Source organism: Tasmannia lanceolata, unplaced genomic scaffold (genome assembly GCF_043159265.1).
Source record: "Tasmannia lanceolata isolate RefF3 unplaced genomic scaffold, GAP_Taslan_0.1 ptg000015l, whole genome shotgun sequence".
In the NCBI taxonomy this organism is placed as follows: Eukaryota; Viridiplantae; Streptophyta; class Magnoliopsida; order Canellales; family Winteraceae; genus Tasmannia; species Tasmannia lanceolata.
This window is the reverse complement of record NW_027518692.1, coordinates 13822308-13842072: the sequence shown is the minus strand read 5'-3', so window position 1 is coordinate 13842072 and position 19765 is coordinate 13822308.

Below are 19765 nucleotides of genomic sequence, written 5' to 3'. Positions count from 1 at the left end.
ATCTGCCAAAAAGTTAACATAAGTGGCTATCATCACATGATCACGTGCAAAGGATGGGCGCGAAGTAGCCTTTTGTAAAGGTGGCTAGCAAATCCCTATAAAAACAACAGAAATCTTAAAAAAAACAGAAAAAAACTACAAAAATTCATTTAAAAAAAAAAAAAAAACAGGTGACCCGCAGGTGCACCTGGCCCATACGGGTGGGGTCCGGGTCAACCAATTAGTGACCCGTAAATTTCCGGTTCATTTTTGACCCGGCTTGTTTGACATAGACCGAACGGGTAGGGTGAAACCCGGCCCGGCCCACCCGTTTGCCAGGTCTAACCCAAACACATGCAAACGGTAGGGCCCACACTGTACACCCAAGTGGGCCCACCATCTCCTCCCAAATCCACACACACAGGGTGGGACCCACTATTTACACTATGTTTTGATATGGTTGGGCCATAAAATTTACAGGTCATAAAATTTACACGTCATATTTATAACTTGTGTTGTTTTAGGGGTATTTTATCAAAAATAAATGATATGCATTGTTTGAACTATTACTATGTTTAGTATTTTTTTTTCATTCATCTCTCTCAAGTCTGGAGTCACCCTCTTATCTATGTTCCTTCTCTAACCATTCCGTCATTCCGTCGCTGCCGCTGCAGCTCACCCTCCCACCTATCGGCCATGCTCACCCTCACCCTCGCCCTCTTCTTAGAAGTTTAGTTGTATGAAATGTAAGTAGGACTACTAGGACACATCGATGGACAGTTCGATTTGAAATGGATCGTGACCAAGACACAAGAATTAGAATCGAAGAACACTCCGAATCCGATCTGACGATTAGAGATTTGAGTAGATCTGTTGACAGCCTTACGCATGGGTGTAAAATAGTAGGCCCCACCCAATCAAAACATGGATTTTAAAATGGTGGGCCCCACCCGAATGCATGGGTTGGGTGGGGATCTTGTGAAACATGAGGTAAAAGGGTGGACCCCACTAGATGTATGAGTTTGAGTGAAGTTACATGGTATAAAATGGTGGGCCCCGCCATTTTATTGGAAAAAGTTTCCCAATAAAAATTTTACAATTTGGGGAACCGAATTACAAAAGAAAAAACCCTTTTGTTGTTGGTACGAACACAAGCCGGAAGGAGCGGATATCTGGGCTGAGAACCTTCCACTTGCCTTGCTGAACAGGTAAATAAATAATTACCCCGGAGTTGCATTTTTTTTTTATCTCTTGGCCCTTTTAGTTATGGATTTTCAGAACCGATTGTAACTCATAAACTGTTTACTGGAATCAAAATTAAACGTAAATTTAAGTACTCCAAAATCCAAAACAAGCCGGAAGGAGCGGATATCTGGGCTGAGAACCTTCCACTTGCCTTGCTGAACAGGTAAATAAATAATTACCCCGGAGTTGCATTTTTTTTTTATCTCTTGGCCCTTTTAGTTATGGATTTTCAGAACCGATTGTAACTCATAAACTGTTTACTGGAATCAAAATTAAACGTAAATTTAAGTACTCCAATAATCAGTTTTGGATCAACAATTGGTTCTCAAAATCCAAAACAAAGAGGGCAAAAAATAAAGGGCGCTGATATTCCCCCCCCCCCCCCCCCCCCCCCCCCCCCACCACCCCTGACGGCTGGCTGATATGTCACTTTCCCACCATTTGACCGGTCTCTCTCCACTCTCTCTCTCTCTCTCTCTCTCTCTCTCTCTCACTTTCCCACCATTTGACCGGTCTGTCTCTCTCTCTCCACACACAACAGGAACAGTTGGTGGGCCCAACAGAAACCGTTGGTGGAATGGTGGGCCCATCTTTACACAACGTAGGCCCCGCCCATACCACTGTAGGATAATCCAAACCGTCCATTTGATGGGCCATAAACGTAAATAGGTTGCGTCCCAAAATATCATTTCCATAGGCAGATCCTAGCCCTCCGATCTAAATAGAAACTACATCTTATACAACCTCTATAGATTGTAGGGTTGTGATCATCCTATGGAAATGATTTTTGGGGCACAACCTATTTACATTGTGGCCCATCAAATGAATGGTTTGGATCATTCTATGGAGTTGGTCGTAAAGTAACATTAAAGCCCGTCCACAACATAGGACGATCCAAGCCGTCCATGGTTTGGATAATCCTATGGAGTTGGTCGTACACTAACATTAAGGCCCAATCGTAGGCCCACCGATTTTTTTTCAAATTGAAGCGTGCCGTCCACAACATAGGATGATCCAAGCCGTCCATGGTTTGGACCCTCCTATGGTGTGGTTAGTACAGTAACATTAAGGCCCAATTTAGGCCCCACCCATATTTTTGAAAATGAAGTGTACCGTCCAGACCATAGGATGATCCGAGCCGTCCATTTGATGGGCCATAACGTAAATGGGTTGTGCCCCCCAAAAGGGTTGGCCCATCAAATGAATGGTTTGGATCATCCTGTGGTCGTACAGTAACATTAAGGCCCATCCACAACATAGGATGATCCAAGCCGTCCATGGTTTGGATAATCCTATGGAGTTGGTCGTACACTAACATTAAGGCCCAATCGTAGGCCCCACCGATATTTTTCAAATTGAAGCGTACCGCCCACAACATAGGATGATCCAAGCCGTCCATGGTTTGGATCATCCTATGGTGTGGTTCGTACCAATTTAGGCCCCACCCATATTTTTGAAAATGAAGTGTACCGTTCAAACCATAGGATGATCCAAGCCGTCCATTTTATGGGCCACAATGTAAATAGGTTGTGCCCCAAAAATCATTTCCGTAGGATGATCACAACCCTACAATCTATAGAGATTGCATAAGATGTAGTTTCTGTTTAGATCGGAGGGCTAGGATCCGCCTATGGAAAAATATTTTGGGACGCAACCTATTTACGTTTATGGCCCATCAAATGGACGGTTTGGATTATCCTATGGTGTGGTATGGGCGGGGCCTACGTTGTTCAAAGATGGGCCCACCATTCCACCAATCGTTTTTGTTGGGCCCACCAACTGTTCATGTTGTGTGTGTGGAGAGAGAGAGAGAGAGAGAGAGAGAGAGAGGTCAAATGGTGGGAATACATTAGCCAGCCGTCAAATGGGGGGGATAGCCTACAAGTTAGGGGGGGGAAACTTAGAATATATCGGCCAAAGTAAACTCCCTAATCGCTTAAGTCTCGAGATTGTTTAAAACAAAAAATAGAAACAATTGAACTTCAGTTTGGTTCGTTTGAGTTGATCCTAACACATTCGGAAGAGATAACCTTTAGTTTATCAAACCTGTTAGAAAAACAGATTATTTCTTGATTCAATACAATTTTTGTTGATTAACATAGGACTACAAACCTTGGGATATATGCATTGCTCCTTGCTATAGGTTTGGTCATGGGCGGAGCCTAAGGAGGGCAGTTGCCCCCCTAAAATTGCCCTCTGATTTTTTGATTTTTCGTTCTCTCTCTCTCTCCGTATCCCTAAAATTTAGGATTTAAATTCAGGAGTTCTTTCTTTAAGGATAGGTTTAGTTGGATTTTTTTCCGTAAAATTTGCCCGACTGTTTTCGTTAACAAACTCTCTCTCATCGATATTGTTTTCTTAGTCGTTTCTAAATTAATTCCTTTTTTAGTGTTTTCCTTAACTCTCCCTCTGTCTCTCTCTCTCATCTAAAAAAATCTAGATAAGTGGCTTTAGCTAAGTAAATAAGTGTGACTGAAGAGATTCTATATGGTGTGTGCACCAAGAGTCCAGTAACTTTCAAAAAGTATTGCTGGCCCACTTCATAGGATGATCCAAACCATTCATTTATTGGGCGACAATATAAATAGGCTGCACCATCATGGAAATGATCTCCCATTGTAGATCAGAGGGTTAGGATCATCCTATGGAAACCATTTACATGGTACGGCTTATTTACGTTGTGGCCCAACAAATGAATGATTTTGATCATCCAATGAAGTGGGCCGCATGGTATTTATTGAAAAATAGTAGACTTCACAAGCACACAACATATAAAATTTTGGTTAAATCAGTAGCATTCTTGGGCCATGCTATGCATGGGTGTAAAATATTAGGCCTCACCCATCAAAAGTTGAGTTGCAAATAGTGAGCCCCACTACATCAAAATATAAGATGTAAATTGTCTGCTCGCCTGTCAAAACATAAAGTATAAAATGGTGAGCCCGACATGCTATAACAACCATTTTTCGCCCCCTTAGAACAATTCCTGGCTCCGCCACTGGGTTTTGTCCTCAAGTTCATGAACTATTATCATATTATCTTTAAACATGATTCTTCATCGCCCCCCTTCCTTACAATAAGATCAACCATGTAAATCTTTACGATTACAACCTTGATGAGCTCGCACTTGATAAAGCCTGGACAGTTTTAAATCTGATTTTATGAGGTGTGCAACTTGGGTCGGATTGAAGACGACCCCACCCGAGGAACCCATTTTTCCAACCCGAACCTGACCCGACCCGATTTCCAACCCGATGAGGTTCAACCCAACCGGATGCGAGGAACCCATTTCTCCAATCCAAACCCGACTCGACTTCAACCCGACCCAACCCTAGTTTTAAGCGACCCGAACCTGACCCGTGTTGGGAAAAGTCAGCCCGAACCCGACCTCAGTTGCACCCTTAGATTTTATACTCTTTTACAAAAATACCCTCTTCTTTTTTTAACTTGTATTATTTGAGGGTTATTTTAATTAGTAAAAATAAATCATATGTACTTTTCAACTATTCTTATTTTTAGTTTTTTTTTTTTCATTCATCTCTCTCAAGTCTAGAGTCTCCCTCTTCTGTTCGTTCTCTACCCATTGACCCAAAGTCCTTAGCTTATTGTGTTGCTGTCGCGGGCTTCTGTGGCTTACCCTCACACCTATCAGTCGCTCTCGCTCACCCTCTTTGGAGAATTTTAATTGATACGATGGACGGTCCGATTTGAAATTGATTGTGACCGAGACACAACACGTAGAATCCGAACAACACTCGAAATCCGATTAGACTGATAAGAGATTTGAGAGGATTGTGACTAGGACACAGGTGGATCCGATCTAAAGTGGATCCGTTGACAGACGCATGGTTGAAAATCGTAGGCCCCACCCCATCAAAACATGGGTTGTAAAATGGAGGGCCCCACCCTAATGCATGGATTGGGTGGTGATCATGGAAGACATGAGCTAAAATATAACAAATATCTCCGAAGATTCAAACTAACAAATATCTCCTAAAAATTTTTCCTAAATTTTTTTTTCTTTGCACAGTTTGGAAAGAAATGATAAATTTTAGTGATAACATTATAAATTACAGAATTTATATGGTTGACGGCACCCCAAAATTACAATGGGGCCTGCATTGTTTGGGTGATCCAAACCATTTATTTGTTGGGCCTTGAGGATAATCCTAACCCTCTGATCCATGGTGTTTTTTTTAATACTGGGCAGCCCATTTTTTAAATGGTTAGGATCATTCTATGGAGAAGATTTTCTGGGCACACCCTATCTACATCAGGGCCAAACAAAACAATGGTTTGGATCACCCAAACAATGTGGGCCCCATTTTAATAACCGTCCAACATACAATATTTCTCAATGATTTAAGGTTGCTGTAAATAAAACTTGATTTTCGAAATCACCAGATTTTTTGCCTAAAAAATTGGCAGTGAAAGATATCACGATAAGAATACGTTAAAAAGAGTTAATGGTTGGAGGGTGAAATTGGTATTTGATAATTTTAACGGTGTAAATTAACATGAGATTGTTTTAGGGACTCTTTAGCAAGTATTTTAAAAAAACAAAACTCTTTAGATATTGCGAGATTCTTAAGTACTATTCACCAATTATTTTGCAAACCAGAAAAATCCCTTCTATATTACATTACAAAATCACAAGCGATCGTGTGAGTTTGAAATTCTCTGGTATCAAAACAAGAAAACTCTCTTCTCTATTGTTTCCACATTCGTAGCCATGGAAGGTGGAGAGGACTTGCCTAATGGCCAAGTAAACCCAATAAACGTTCCTCCTTGCTACAGGTTTTGCCCTCATGATCATGAACTCTTCACTTATTATCTTGAAAATAAGGTTCGTGACCTCCCGCTTCCTTACCATCAAATCCATGATGTAAATCTTTATGGAGAGACCCCGGATGACCTCACTAGTATGTATTTGTATTTCTTTTTGCTTTTTACTTTGATTAAGGGTCATGGTCATGCATGTTAACAATTTGTAAAGGGTTTTTCTTAAGACATTTTTTTGTTGATTAATAGAGAAATACCATCCTTGGGAAAAGAATGAGTGGTACTTCTTTACTTCAAGAGATCGAAAGTATCCGAATGGGAAACGTCCAAAACGTTCGGCCGGAGGTGGCTACTGGAAAGCTACAGGAGCAGATAAAGTGGTCGAACATGAGGGGAGGAAACTTGGGGATAGGAAAGCACTGGTTTATTATAAAGGAAAGCCACCGAAAGGGAAGAAGACCAATTGGATTATGCATGAGTATAGAGTCACAGACGAGACTAAGAATGAGAATGCTCGTATGACTGAGAATCCTCATCCGATTGAGGGCAACGAAGAAGACAGGAGGATGAGGGTAAGAGTAACAATTTTTCTTTTTAAAGAATACAAATATATTTATGTTAGATTTTTACATTACTCTCATATATATGAGATGTATCTCATATATGATATGTATGATTTTTAAAATTTTGTTATTAGAGTATGCTAAACTCAAGATGGCCGCCATTGGCTGCAAGTCACCCAAGGTTGCCCCCATTGGCTGCAAGTCACCTTGTAGTCACCCAAGGTTGCCCCCATTGGCTGCAAGTCTCCTTTGTGCATCTAATACTAATACTCTTTGACGCAGCTTTATTCAGCCAATGGGGGCGCCCTTGAGTTTATCATTCCTCTTATTATTATTATCTTATGTAGAATGATGGACTAAAGGACGCCCTTGAACAAACCATGATTTAAGGACCAATAGGAGGGCCCTCTTTGAATTAGGATGACCAATAGGAGGGCCCTCTTTGACTTCCAGCTTTATTCAGCCAATGGGGGCGCCCTTGAGTTTAACATTCCTCTTGTTATTATTATCTCATCTTATGTATAGAATGGATTAAAGGACTCCCTTGAACAAACCATGCTTTAAGGACCAATAGGACCAATAGGAGGGCCCTCTTTGACTTGCAGCTTTATTCAGGGGCGCCCTTGAGTTTAGCATTCCTCTTGTTATTATTATCTTATGTAGAATGATTATCTTATGTAAAATTATGGACTAAAGGACGCCCTTGAACAAACCATGGTCCTTAAGGGCACCCTTCAATCAGTCACTCTATGATTCCTCTTAACTTCATTTTCTTTTCTGTACTAACTATAATATTTTGCATTTTCTTTTCTCTACTAACTATAATCTTCTTTTTTTTCTCTTTTAGCTGGATGATTGGGTTTTATGCAGGGTTTACCAGAAATTAGGAGGTACAGATAAACCTACAAATTCTCGACGAAAAGTTGTCAAGGAAGAACTCGACAACGTGCCGATGTTGGAAGATAATGATGAATTCACCAATGACGGGATCCAAGAGACAATCACACCTGATTACAACTCCTCAAGTAATTATGCATTCGAAGATTTTGAAGATGACTTGTCTTCATATGACTTATGTTCATTTTTAGTTAAACCCACTTGTGGCTCCTTAATGGACATCCACTCCGTTGAACCAATTTCACCAATTTCTTATCCGCATCCAAATGGATCCATCAATGAAGACAATCTTGTGGCCAACCAAGAAAATTACAGATTTATTAAGCAGCAGCATCCCAATGTTCATAGTAGTAGCGACGGACATGGCGATGCACATAAAGGCCTAGTTCCCCATTACCCTCCGAATGAATTTCAGTATGTTCCTCAGAATGAATTTCATAACTCATATGTTCATCAAATTCCCCATACTCCAACTCCCCATACTCCAAACGAATTTCATCGGGTTCGCCATAACCTTCCAACTGAAATTCATTATATTCCCTATGACCCTCGAACTGTAATTCATCATGTTTCCCAAAACCCTCCAACTGAGCCACCCAAACGTCAACCTAAGAACTAAGATACATATTTGGTAGATCCAATGGCAATAGTACATATTTGGTAGATCCAAGGGTGTTGGTGTACATCTCGTACACCATTGAAAGTTAGTTTAAGTTCCTTATTTTAGTATTGGGGGAGTTTTAGTTTTAGTTTTTTCTGAAGTTCATGCTCTTGAACTTGTTTATTTTTCCAAGACATTTTTATGTTGAGCTTCTCTTTAGAAGCCATCTCTTTTATCTGATTTAGTTAAATGGCATACTGATTTAGTTGAATGGCATTTGGGTACCAACACGCCTCATTATCTTGTTTGCAATTAGCTGCTTGTTATATAAATTTTGAGGGAGTACCATTGCGTTGATGATTTGGATTTCCTTGTTTAGTTTTATTATTTGCTAGCTTTTTTATGATTGATGGTTTGGTTAATGATATGGCGATCCTAACAAGGGTTTATTAAAAAAAACAAAGAAATCATTCAATGCTTTGTTTATGATACGTCTATCCTAACAACTTTAATTAAGATTTATATAAAAAAATATGTTGTAGATTATGTAGCAACAAGACCATTGGAAATATGGTAGCAATGGCTGGTTGTTTTTTTTTTTTTGCCATATATAATCTAAAGACAGATCCTACATTTTTAGGCCATTTTTAGACAGATCCCATCTGGGCTTCTTTTGTTTCTCACCTAGGTCATTCTCCTCACTCTCAACGTGCCCAAACTCCCCTTTTCTCCCTCTTTCTATCATATACACTAATACATATATAATAACCCAACCTCTCCTCTCTCTCTCTCTCTCTCTCTCTACAAATAACATGGATCTAAACCATTTATACCTTGTGGGGTTGAACTGGCCTCTTACAATGCGAGAGACAAGATGGGGCCCACTGGATAATCTCATCTCCAACTACTATCCTTAAAGCCCCTAAACCACCGTGATCCCTAACTTTAAACGCCTAAACCCTAAATCTACAGATGACTCTCTTCAATTGTTATTGTTAAAGTTAGATTTTGGCTAATTTCGGATTAATTTTTATCGACAGTATGTGTACTTGAAGATAAGCATAGAAAGGGATAAAGATAAGGTTAGAAGGTTAGAAAGGGATAAAGATAAGGTTAGAAAGGGATAAAGAAAAGGTTAGGAAAAGATAAACCTAATCTAAATTACTTGCCTAATCCTAATCTACCTTGGTGATCCAACAGTGAGATCTCACACTCTTAACACTCTTAACAGTGAGATTGCACCTATACGAGATGCAAGGTAGGTTTTCTATCAAATCCATTCTTGAGTAAGTGCATCAGATGATTTTTCAAAGGTGATAGAAATGCAGGCCTACAATAATGAGCAATATGAATCAAAGGGGCCAATAAGCAACAAAAGATATTAGGAGGGACCAGAGGTGGGGTTGTGTGTATAAGAGAGTGTGTTGGGTTAGTCTGTATGTATGAGGGAGAAAACGGGTAGGGTATTATTGGGTTATTTTCGTGTGTGTATGTGAGAGAGAGAGGTTTAAACATCGCTTGGGGTGTAGTATTTTGTTCACCATTTACAAATGGAGTGTAATTGATTCATATTTAAGGGCATATCTTTTGTGAGAGAGTATCAATGAGAATTTTGCATGGACTTTCACATAAAGGGCTTTCGCGGCCGGCTGTTGCATAAGGGCTCTCTCATGCAACAGCCGATGCGAAATGCCTATTTGCGAAAGTCCCTAGCAAATCCCAGCTAACAATAAAATTTGCATTTTTAACTCCCACACTGTATTAAAACAAGTTAGAAAAAAGTAATGAGAATAGAAATAGACTATTTCATAAACAAAAAAAATGTAATGATTTGGTAATAACTTATAATAGTCCTATTAGATTTGTGCATAATAATAATCAAGAAATCAAACAGATAACCTAGTGAACATACATACATTCAGTCCAAGTACATTCAAGAGAGATTCATTAGCAAGGTACTCATAACCTAGTGAACATACATACATTCACTCCAAGTACATTCAAGAGAGATTCATTAGCAAGGTACACACTATATAGATTAAAGTTATAATTTGAATCTAATGTGATTATTGAGTTTTTATTTTATTTTATTTCCTTTGATATCTCAAGTATTTGTACCTAATGGGTAAAAGACCCTATTTCCTAGCTTTCAGAGAATTCCTTCTAAAAAGGTGGAAATCAGAAGGGGAATTTCAAATGTTTGCCTTAGCAAATGGGTTTTTCTTGTTTAAATTCATAAATGAAGAAAACTGCACTTCATTCAGGCTCTGTTCACTTGCCTTCCCGCTGTGTCGCGGGAAAGGAAAGTTGCGTATTTTTTCCCGAGAAAGTCATTTTTTAGTGTTCTCTTGCTTTCACGAGAAACAGACTTTATATTACGTGGAAATAAAAAAAATGAGGTGGAAAAGTTGATTTTCTCGCGCTCACGGGGTTCTATTTCCGCCCAAAACCGTGGGATTTCTTTTCCTTTTCCCACGGGAAAATAAAACTCGGGTTTTGTTTTTCGTCACTCCCTCTCTCGCGACGAAGCAGACGACCAACGGTGAGGTTTTTCTTCTCCGGCTCCTCTCCGGTCGGTACGTCCCTCTCTCTCTCTCTCTCTCTCTCTCTCTCTCTCTCTCTCTCTCTCTCTCTCTCTCTCTCTCTCTCTCTCTCTTCGTCACTCCCTCTGTTGCTTTGACGAAGCAGACGACGAAAACGGTGAGGTTATTTTCCTTTTGAAGCATCTTTTCCGGCTCCTCTCTGCCTCCTTCTCCGGCTCCTCTCCGCCTCCTCTCCGGCAAGGTACCCCACTCCCTCTTCTCTCTCTCTGTCCCTCCTTTTTGTGATTTTTTTCCAGATCTAGGGTTTTTTTTTTGGGGTTTTTCACACATATAACAAATTTGGGTTAGGATTTATGGGGTTTTTGTAATAGGGTTGCAGATTATGAATTTCTACACTGATTTTGCAATGGGTTTGCAGATCTGGGTTCGGATTGTTGGGATTTTTATTGTTTCGGATTTATGGGTTCGGATTGTTGGGTTTTTTTTCAATGGAGTTGCAGATTATGGGTCTTTGTGTACATTTGGGTTCTGAATATTGGGGTATTTGCAATGGGATTGTAGATTTTGGGTTTCTTTTCACTGATTTTGATTTTTTTGGGTGTTTTTTGTAGAGTAGGGGTTCATATTGTTTTGTTTTTTGCAATGTAGATGAATCATTATGTGTTATATCATTGATTTGTAATTTCTTGTCTTTTTTTACATTTGGGTTACGAATTTTGGGGTATTTTCAATGGGGTTGTAGATTTCACTGATTTTGAACTTTTTTGGGTTTTTGTTGTACAGTAGGGGTTCATGATTTTCGATTTTTTCACTATTTATCAACTTTTGTTGCTGTTTTTTTCACAGTAGGGTTCGGATTGTTATGTTTTTGCAATGGAATTGCAGCTTATGGGTTACTGGACTGATTTTTAAGATTCTTGTTTTCTGCATTGGTGGTTCTGATATAATATCTTCGTTGTTGGGTGTGGATGATATGTGGGTGGATGGGTGTTGATGATATGTGGGTTTTGATGATACTTTCATATATTGGACTATGCATAATTTCATATACAAATTTATGTCACTGAAGCAAGCATATGACTATATGAGTAAAAGGAATTGTTTTCTTCCCTTTGATTCATGAAGTAAATTGGCAGAAAACAGGAAGAAGGCATGAATGACACAAAGGAATAAAGTTCAAATACTAAAATTAAAATTTTATATTGATGAGAGAGCATTGCATATGCATTGCATACTGGATCCATGTGCAACCAGTGATCCTTATGTGGTACTACAATTGGATGGTCAGGTTGAAAAAAACAAGTCAATCGGGCAACAAAAGACCCAACATAGTGCGAGGACTTCACTTTTAATTTCAAGAAGAATCCCACAAAGAACCTGTAGGTTGCAGCTTGGGATGCAAACCTTGTAACTCCACATTAATGCATGGGAAATGCAGGGGTTAGCGTAGGATTTTTATGCACCAAAGACAAAGCAAAGGCCAAGTAAATGGTTGTTGGTTTCAAAACTGATGCACAAGGGGAAAGTAACATGTCAGGGAGAAGAAGAGGATAAGAGTGATGTGGAGACTAAAGATGGTGCACTCTTTGCCCTCTTGACATACATTTGAAGCAAAGAAAGTAAGATGGAGATGGCACAAAATTCACAGAAAAGGTTGAAGGAGTTGGACCTCAGAATCAAAGGTCTTGGAGATGGATTGGAGTGTTTGTTTAGGAGCTTAATTCAAACCAGAGTCAGTCTCCTGAACATCTTCACCCACTAGAGATGTTGTCAGCCCCTTCTAACCCTCAACCCCATCATTGGAATCCACATTTTAAAGGATTTTCTGATGGGTTTCAATTTCCAAACATCAATGTTTGTACATGGTTGTAACTTGTAAATGTATGACATATTATTTCAATATAAATCCAAATATTCAACTATATGCGCTTTTGCAATTTTATGGTCTAATTATGAATCAATATTACAAGGATAGGAAAATGATTGGTGGAATCTGTTTAGTTTTCCCAATACAGTTTACTTGGCAAGTGAACAGGCTTAGGAAACCTTTTCTCTGGATTTCTCAGATTTTCCTGCGCAAGTGAACAGGCACAGGATTCCTTTTCCTGCACAGTTTCCTTTCCTTTCCTTTCCTTTCTGCCACGTCAGATTCCTTTCCTTTCCTTTCCTTTCCTTTCCCGAGAAAACAAGTGAACGGACCCTCATAGAATCTCCTACTACCTCCTATGGAGGGAGAGCTTTGCTATTACAGAAATGGATACCAGGGTGTGCCTTGGAACGCCTCAAACTTACGACAATCCCTATTTGGGTTAGATTTCCAGGCATACATCTACAATTCTGGACAAGAAGAGGACTCAGCAAGATTGCAAGTTCAATCAGGAAACCCTTGTACATGGATACACCGACGATGGAAGGAGCCAGACTCAGCTACGCTCGAATGTGCGTTGAAGTAAATGCAACTAAAGAACTTCAGAAGATCATGCGCATTCAAACTCCAACTGGATGTCTGGTTCAATTTGTGGAATATGAGTGGAAACCTCAGTCGCACAAACATTGCAGTGATTTCAGTCACTCCATAGACAAATGCTCACTGGAAATAAATAAACATGAAAAGAACAACAAAAAGACTTCCAACCAGGGGTGGTTCCAAAGAAAAAAGAGGAAGGTACCCAAAACAGAGATACTGAGAATCATGGGCCCCAAAGCTCAGGCAATATCACCTTGACCGACACATTCAGTGTATTGGACAGCTCCGAGACAGAAGACATCGATATAGAAGAGCCAGACCAGTATTGCGCTGAAACAAAGGAAACATGAGAAGTTAAGCAAAAAGAAACCAGAACCAGGAACCTCAACCTCTCAAAGGAAGACACTATATCAATCAAGGAAATCATCCCAAGGAACTGCTTACGAAAAGGAAAAGGAAACTCACCAACCCCACGAGGATGAAGCGTGGTAGAAGGTGAATAGAAAGAAGTACTCCCCCATTCCTGAACAAGATTTCTCCCTAAAAGCGGGGACAAAACACTCAGAAAAAACCACCAGATTTTGAGGAAGAGCCAGAGAGCTAGTAAGTTGAGTCAGAGGATGATAGACGCCCTTGATTATTAGTGTCTCTTGAGATACTTTGTGCTTACACTCTTCCTTAGACATCCTTTCTAGGGTAGGTTTTGTGTTTGTTCTCTTGGTCTGTCTCTCTATTCTTGTGCTAGGGTTAGTATTTTGTTTGTTGATTTTAATGACTTTCTCATTCTAATAAACCGGTAGGGGTCCGGCCAAACCCCAGCTTATCTATTAAAAAAAATAAAGCATTAAAGCCTGCCCATAATTCACGTTAAAAGGGGTGCGTATTATCCTAAGGGGGTGCGAATTTATCATCACCCATAAAATAAAATATGAAAATGTTACACGGGAAAAATACTATGATCTAATAAAAATTGATTTTTTATACAAACACATTGAAATTGCACCTTATCTTTTAATTAGAATTTAGAAGAAAAGAAAAGGTGGATTTTATAACCTTTGATGGAAAATAAGAAGTTTCAAGGGAAAATGACCTAAAAAATGGGCCTTTTCCCTCAAATATCATGCATGAGGGGTGGCTTTTGTGAATGACCAAAATGAGGGGAAAAGTAACGACTTTTGCCAAAGAGGACAGAAATGCCCTTGTAGCTTGTTAAAGTCATCTTCAGCCATCATTTCACTTTTACTTTACATTTTACACAGGAAGTGATATATTTGCCCCCTTTTTTACTTGGGACAGCCCCCTCTAGTGTATTTATGAATTCTCTTTTACACTATATGTGGCTGTCCCAAGTAAAAATAAGGGGCGAATATATCATTTCACTTTTTCTTTACGTTTTACACTAGGAAGTGATATATTCGCCCCCTTTTTTACATGGGACAATCCCCTCTAGTGTATTTATGAATTCTCCTGTACACTATAGGGTGTTGTTCCAAGTAAAAACAAGGGGTGAATATATCATTTCTCTCTTTACCGTGGGAAATGATATATTCGCCCCCTTTTTTACTTGGAATAGCCCCCTCTAGTGTATTTATGAATTCTCTTTTAGACTATAGCGGGACGTACTGAGTAAAACAATGGGTGAATAGTGGTTTGACAACCCGAACCACTATTAGGCCCTCTGAACCACTAATTAGAACTATTTAGACAATCTTAACAACTATTTAGGATGTTTGAGCCACTATTTAGACTATATGAACCACTGTTACACTTACACCTAGTTAGAATGTTTGAACCACTATTCGACTCTCTGAATAACTATTAGACCTATTTAGAACCTTTGAACCAATATTAGACACTCTGAACCACTATTTATACATTTTGAACCACTATTAGACCGTATGAACCACGATTGGACAATATGAACTGCTATTAGACCCTATGAAGTAGTGGGTGTAAGTAGTGGTTCATATGGTCTAATAGGTGTTCATAGGGTCTAATAGTGGTTTGGAGGGTCTAATAGTGGTTCAAAAGTTCTAAATAGGTTTAAAAGTTATCCAGAGGGTCTAATAGTGGTTCAGATGGTGTAAGTAGCGGTTCAAACATTCTAAATAAGTGTAACAGTGGTTCATAGGTCTAAATAGTGGTTCATACATCTTAAATAGTTCTAATAGTGATTCAGAGTGTGTAAGTAGTGGTTCAAGCATTCTAAATAAGTCTAATAGTGGTTCAAAGGGTCTAAATAGTAGTTCATACTTCCTCAATAAGTCTAGTAGTGGTTCAGAGGGTCTTAGTAGTGGTTCATATTGTATAATTAGTGGTTCAAATGTCCTAAATCGTGGTTAACTGTCTAAAGAGTTCTAATTAGTGGTTCAAACATCGTAAATAAGGCTGTCTAAATAGTTCTAATTAGTGGTTCAAGGGGCCTAATAGTGGTTTGAGTTGTAAAACTACTATTCACCCCTTGTTTTTACTTGGGACATCCCCTATAGTCTAAAAGAGAATTCATAAATACACTAGAGGGGGCTATTCCAAGTAAAAAAGGGGGGCAAATATCTCACTTCCCACCCTAAAGAGGGAAATGATATATTCACCCCTTGTTTTTACTTGGAACATCACCTATAGTGTAAAGGAGAATTCATAAATATAGTAGAGGGGGTTGTTTCAAGTAAAAGGGTGGTTAATATATCACTTCCTAGTGCAAAACATAAAGTTCAAGTGAAATGATATATTCGCCCCCTATTTTTAATTGGGACAGCCCCTATAGTGTAAAAGAGAATACATAAATACACTAGAGGGGGTTATCCCAAGCAAAAAAGGGAGAGAATATATCACTTCCTAGTGTAAAGCGTAACGAGAAAGTGAACTGATACCCCCCCCCCCCCCTCAATTTTTACTTGGGTCAGCCACATATAGTGTAAAATAGAATTCATAAATACACGGGGCTGTCCAGCTGTCTCAAGTCAAAAAAGGGAGCAAATATATCACTTCCCTGTGTAAAATGTAAAGCAAAAGTAAAATGATCGCTAAAGATGACTTTAATAAGCCATAAGGGCCCGTTTGGATGCCGAGAAGATCTTGACTTGGATTTCTCACATTTGCAGACCTTTCTGCATTATAATTTGGATCGGATCAAATTCTTGGATTTCTAATTCAGCAACTGACAGTAAAAAAAACAGATTTCTAAATTTGTTGTGGAAATAAGAAACTGGAAATCCACAAATGTGGCAGTTTCCTTCACCCTCTTTGCTCCTCAACATCTACCCTCCACTAGGAAGTACCCCTTTCCCTCTCTGTCTCCCTCTACATGAGCTGCCGGATCTATTCAATTTGTATTCAAAACTCAATTCCAAATACAAATACAAAATGGGAGGTATCCAAAAAGGCCCTAAGGCATTTCTGTCGTCTTTAGTAAAAGTCTTACTCCCCTCCACACCCCCAAAAAAAAAAAAAAACGATATTTTGGGGGAAAAAACCCATTTTTTAGGTCATTTTCCCAAGTTTCAATGGACTACTTAGATTTTACTCAAAACTCTTTTTGGCTCCCAAGGTGAAGATGGAGACTAACACTGAAAAAGTTCTTGTATTTGATTGATCACATTATTAAGGGTTGACGTCGTCCAGCGTTGATGCTTTTTTGGGCCCACTGGATTCATATTGCTCATTATTGTAGGTCTTGCCTCTCATTAATTGGATCTTACATTGTCCAAGGTTAGATTTGATAGCCATTGAAAATAAATCATCGGATGAGCCCTACCTTGGGTCTAAGCCATCTAAGGGTGTCAATTTTAGCTCGGGCTCGGAGGCTCGCTCGAGCTCGGCTCGAATCCTTAACGAGCCAAGCCGGCTCACCAGGCTCGTTAAGCTTAACGAGCCGAGCCCAATTTAGGCCAGGCTCGGCTCGTTAAGGCTCGTTAAGAATTTAATATATGTAAATATATATATTATATATTAATTTATACATTAAAAGGGTTGTCCAGGGAGTAAAAGGGAGGGCAAAATATGTCACTTCATTTTTGGAACCCCATTTGTTACTAGGACCACACCCCATAGTGTAAAAAAAGTAGTCAAACTACACTAGTAGGGCTGTCCAGGGAAGATGAGGGGTGTGAACATAATATAACCCGAGCTCGGTAAGGCTCGCGAGCTGCTCGCGAGCCTGGCCAAGCCTGACCAAGCCGAGCCGAGCCCGAGCCTGGTTCGAGCCCAAGCCGAGCTTTTGAGCTTAACGAGCCGAGCCGAGCCTGGCCAAGCTCGGCTCGGCTAGGCTCTTTTACACCCCTAAAGCCATCGGTGATAAATAATCTAATGGGCCCCACCTTGAATCTCAGATTTTGGAATAGGACAATTGATAGCAAAGTGGAGATGGCTCATCTTTTGCCCCACCACGATCTCACGGTACCAAGTTGAGTTTTTGACATTGGAGATAAATAATCCAATGGTCTGCAGTGCACCTTGGACCTCACATCGCCCAAGAGTGGATTTGGTGGTCATTTAAAACAGGTTATCTAATGGGCCCTACCGTGGATCACAACCTTTTCAAGAGTACAGTTGATAGTAGGAGATGGATGATGTAGTGGGTCCCACCTTAGAGCTCACATTGCCGAGTAGATTTGATTTATAGTGAAGATAGATCATCTAAGGGCCCACCTTGGATCTCATATTTCAATAGTAAAATTGATAGCAATTGACGATTGGTTATCACATACCCAAGAGTGAAGTTGATTGCCAAATCCGGGATTTATCCGGGGTTTTCTAAGGCTTTTGGGATGCCACATCAGCAACATACCTCGTTTGGTTGCCAATTAGGACTCAAATTTCAGTAACCATGTCAGCAACATACCTTGCTGACAAACGTTTTTGCTCTCCCTTTTATAAACCAAAAACCTACCAAACCAACTCGGACTCAAATTCCACTAACCACAAAACCTCTTCTAACTCTAACTCAAGACTACCCACAAAACCACATATGGTTTTGCTCCTTCTCCAAAAACCTACTAAGAGTTGAAATCCTCTTCTAATTAGACTCCATAACTACTCCACAATAGTGGAGGGTGACTCTATTGTTAAAGTATAAAAGATTACATAACACCTTCTTCAAAAGCTTAAGCTTGTGTAGTTACTGGTGTTTTCACAGGTTGATCATTTCCATAGTTTGATCCTAACCCTCCGATCTGCCGAGGGTTAGGATCAACCTATGGCAACAATCAGATCGGAGGGTTAGGATCAACCTATGAATTTTTGGGGCACAACCTATTTAGGCTGTGGCCCATCTAATGGACGATTTGGATCATCCTATGGTGCTGGCCATACCCTATTTTTAATAAAGTTAGAAGTGCCCTCATCAAAATAGAGTAGTGCTGATAACATTTCCCTAATTTTATAAGGGTTTTTTTTAACCGGTACTAGCATAGGTTGTTGTCTTCATGGGAAAACATGGGAAAACTTTTCCCCCCAAAAAAGGGTTAGCTAACCTTGAGGCCATGTTTGGCAACCACAAATTTTTTTCACAAGGAATATTTGTTTATCTAGTGGGTAAGAAAGGGCAATCGAGTATGGGAAATGAAGAAAAGAGTTTTTCATTTCCCTATTTTTCTGCCTTTCCTCACACTCTCCTCACTCCTGCCCCTATAGTCTCTCTTTGTCCCACCTTCACTAGCTCTCTCTGGCCACTTGATGAACTATAGTACGATGAAAAAAAAATTACGGCAGCCAAACATGGCCTAAGATTTTAATATTTTGTGGAATTTTTTCCAGTGAAGCCAATGATGCCCTTAAGTTCCTCATTACCATAAGCATCTTATTTCTTGCCCACCATATTTCGCATTCTATGATTACACATATATCCTGTGGAGTTTCCATATTTCGCATTCTATGATTACACATATATCCTGTGGAGTTTTTATATGGTGCCCAACCGTCAAGTACCTTGTCTAAGTAGCACCTTGCTAGCGGTACCACCCTTGATATTTGATCCAACAGTAGACCACTTTTTCAGAGTCTGCTGTTGGATCAAATATCAAGGGCAGTACTTTTGAAGAACAGCCTACAAGGGCCTTCAAGGTTGGGCACCATATAATTTCTCTATCTTGTGAGTATGGAATTTTTTATTTCTTTTGTTTGTGGGTTTGTAATTGGCACCTCGCTGCTTTTGAATATAGTTCTCAAAAATCAAGTTTTCTTAGCTCTTATGAAATCATATCGGGGCAGAAACCTTCTCTACAAGGGTATTCATTCTGCAGCCCTGTCTGGATTGCAAGAACAACTTTTTCTTTTTAGAAAAAGTTTTCTTGGAAATTTTTTTCTTCCCCAATTCAGCGGAAGATTATAATTATGGTTAATTTAGAGGGATAACATCATAAATTGAAAATAGCTCTACATAAAAACTGAATAGGCTTGGTTCAAGTTTTATTTTTTCATGGGTACAAGGAGTAAGAAATTCTAGAAATATATTTCCTTTCCAAACTTTCCTAGAAAATTCCTGCAATCCAAACAGGGCCTAGAGAAAAAAGATATGTGCATGATAAAAAAAGTGGATGAATAATAAGAATAGTGGATATTCAGCTAGTTTAGGGAAATGATACCCTCATTTCCTTGTTTTAATCGGTGCACTCCACACCTCATCAACATTTTTTATAGTTGTAGATAACTTCTTAGAAATTTTCATAGCTGTTATTCAGTTAACATCTAA